The sequence below is a fragment of the Adiantum capillus-veneris genome, chromosome 17 (assembly GCF_014529385.1).
Source record: "Adiantum capillus-veneris isolate H3 chromosome 17, ASM1452938v2, whole genome shotgun sequence".
Lineage (NCBI taxonomy): Eukaryota > Viridiplantae > Streptophyta > Polypodiopsida > Polypodiales > Pteridaceae > Adiantum > Adiantum capillus-veneris.
This window is the reverse complement of record NC_140947.1, coordinates 38123654-38127386: the sequence shown is the minus strand read 5'-3', so window position 1 is coordinate 38127386 and position 3733 is coordinate 38123654.

Here is a 3733-nt window from a genome sequence, read left to right as displayed (position 1 = left end):
TATTTGAGAGACTAACTTGGGGGCGATTCCTACTATGTAATGATTTCTTGAGATTTCTCCTTATGAAGGGAGAGAGAGATGAATAAATAAATAAAATCTGTTACAGCCACCTTCTTCTTTGAGTCTTCTCCTTCTTCTTTTACTTCTCGTTCATCTAAACTCTGGCTACTTTCCTCTTCATAAATCTATTCTTCTTCCTTTTTCCCCTTTGCAAATTCTATGGTGGATTTCTTATCAGCTAACAAGCAATTAAAATCTAACATTCTTGACCTTTTCTCCTGTGTTTTGAGTCGTAGACAAGCCTTGATATGATGAAAGAGATTCAATTTTTGTGACATTTTATCTCAGGTCACGTGCTATTCCTTTCTTGTTATTGCATATTGCCATAAGGTCCAAGCATAAGATTATGTTTAATCTATTCTATCAATATGTTTAATTAACATAATTAAACTAATAATCACTATATCATGATAATAAGGAAGGGTTTATCTTCAATTTTTAAAGATCATTATCTATCTCATACAATAGACATTTATTATTATAAATTGAAGCACTTATCAAAAATTACAACATTGTTTGTTCTTGTAATGGAATTTGATCATTGTTTATTTACTGTAGCTAACAGGTGGAAAAGACTTGATCGAGCTAAGGCCTATGCAAAAGGACATCACATTTATGTATAAATGATTATTCAAAATGCTCTTTATGAGCTTTGGCCATTTATGTCTGGTTGGCCAGTTTGTACTCATTTTGAGCATTCAAGAAATCTATAAGTAAATAAGTGCAAGAGGAAAATGCTCACGCTTGCATCCGCTCTAGGAGGTGTGCATGCACATGCTCCCTCGCTCTATCTCAATCTCTGTCTCTCTTTGTTCATGTATAGTTCAATCACACGCTTGTGGGTTTTGCCAGGTATGCATATCTATTGTTTTATGCTGTGCAGTATGTTGTTTTTGGTATTTTGCACGGCCACATTGCCTTCAGTTTGTAGCAGTGGTATCATAGAGTAGGCTACGCTCCAAGACTAAAGATTTTTGATAAGTAGCAACTAAGTGTTTTGTTTTCTTATGCTAGGGACCAAGGAAATCACAACTTGTGGTAAGAGAGCAACCACCACTTCCTACTAACATTAGAGTTGTTGTTAGCAATACTCAAAACACAATCATTGAATGTAAATGTGCCACAATCATCAAAACAATGTGCAATTGAACAAAAATGGATAAACCATGAGACAAGTGAGTCTTGCAACAATTGTAACCATGTTAGAGAGTGGTTGTATCATCAAGCTTACCATGAGTCAACCACCACCACAACAACCTTAGCAAAAGGGAACATGATATGAGTGTGGAGGTAATCATTGACCTATACATTGTCCATAGGAAGGGAAAACATTGGTGCTATTTGGATCTCATTCAAAATTGCCCTAGAAATCCTAATAGTGTTAACATATACATGTGGTAGCGATGTGTGTGAACGCACTTAGGACCGCCGGGGAATTTTTTCCCTCACTAGGAGGTTTCCCCCCATGCATTATATATATGCCCATCACTCTAGGGTTATCTTATCTTTCCATTGCACATGACATAATACACTCACTGTTGTGTGCCTTGAGATTCCTTTGTCTTCTCCAAGCTGTGTTTGTTTTCTTGCAACCCTAATTCCAAGAATTGGTATCAGAGAAGGTTGCATCCTCTCAGGCTTAGTTACCAGTAGCTCTAGCACATGCTTGCTCACTTTCTACAATTTCTGTGAACTCATTTTGGACTTCGTTTCCACTACAAGCAAGATTGCGCAAGCTCGTTGGGATGTAAGAGATGCGTAGGATCATGCATTGATTGTGTTGTCTGTGAAGCACACTATTTCTTCTCATATTTGTTCATCAAAATGTGCATTGGGATATATTCTGGCCGGTCTTTATGTAAGTCACAATGAAGCTAAAATTGCATTGTTGCGTAAAGAGCTGGAGTCCAAGATTATGCATGAGGAAGATGATATGGACACTTTCCTTGATGGTGTCAAGGAATTCAATGAGCAACTTATTTTTTCAGGCGAAGTCATTTTTGACAGTTCCCTTGTGCAGACTTTTCTTGATTCTTTGCTAGGTTCTTACGAGAGTTTTGCTAGAACTTGGAGACTTATGACCCAAGGAAATCCAAAAGTTGTCAAGTTTGATAAATTATGCACATTGTTGTTGCAAGAGTCACTAAAAAAAAAACAGGGCTAAACAACGTGCAGTTGAATATGCCTTTAGTGCTGCTCAAGTAAAAGGTGGTAATAGCAATGTAGCCACTTCTCATGGTTCTTCAGCGACGACTGGTAAATCACCTGTTCCTTATGCTTCTACTAAAAACAATTCATCTGGGAATTCTGGTGAAAAGGGAAAAAAGAAGATGCATTTCCATTATTGTGAAGCTAATGATCACTTGATCAAGCAGTGTCCTAAGTTGAAGGCAAAAGAGGCTAAGAAGAAGAGGCCAGTTCCAGTGCAAATGCAGCTATTGTTAAGTCTTGTGTGAAAGGAGATTGTGATGTTGATGTTGATGCAAAATGGGCTTTTAGTGTAGAGTGCACTCATGACCCTTCTATCCATGATTCATGTATTTCAATTGCTATAGATGCTCATGTGTGGTACTTTGTATGACAAGTGTGGCTAGAATTTTGCAAATGCTATTGTGGGTTCAAAGGCTGTTTCATAAGCAAAACTTTGGTATGCACATTTTGGGCATCTAAATTTTGCCAGTTTGTTGCATCTGTAATAATATGATGTGGTTGCTTCTTTGCCGTCTCTTGAAGCACCTATTGAGCCGGTCCGGGGTGGGCAACAAGAGAGGCGACCTCTAAACACCTCTTAAGGCTCCGGTGCTGCTCAATTGGGGTTGGGGCAACCACAAGCAAGGAACAACAACAACAAACCCACAACCAAACAAGTGAAAGGGCACAACCTAGTTATAGTATGCGAACTAGGATGCAGGAGAGATTTTGTTACACCTTAGAAGATGCGCCACAAAACACACACAAGCAATCTCACACCAAGACACACACCAAATGGAGCAGAGAGAGCTAGAGAAAAAGGAAGAGAGATAGAGGAATGAAACTTGCGTAATACCTTGTTTGTGACTTGCAAATGGAGATGGTTCATTATGATGCTATCGTAGAGCTTGTACAAAACTAACTCATGCTTAGTGAATGCTAAACATTGCCAACAAACAGACACACTGTCTTAGGGTGTGGGAGACCTCTCACCACACTAACCTCTTACAATGGACACAAAATTGGTAATGAAAATGCACTAAAAATAGAAACTTAAAATACACAAGTCACCTTGAATTCACCAAACCGTATTTCACAAGTGGAAGGACGAAGATTTGAACGTCAAATGACACCTTTGATACACCAAACCTCAATTTATTGATGATGGAGGAACATATACAATAGTGGTTTTGAGTTTTTTGAGCTCATGCTCTCTCACTTACAATGTGTAGCTTGATAGCTTCTCTCACACCAACAGTGAAGCTCACAAAGCGGTTGCTACGCCTAAGTCTCTCCTCATGCATAGAGTGTTCGGATGCTATGTGAGATGTTGGGGGTGATTTACAAGAAGGAGAGGGGCATATTTATAGGTTGGAGACCTCTCATTAAGATTATTGGAAATCCTATTTTACAAGCTAACAAATCAGGATTATGATTTTTTTTTAATATAAATTTTTTTTGCGGGCCTTCTTTGTCTACTTGA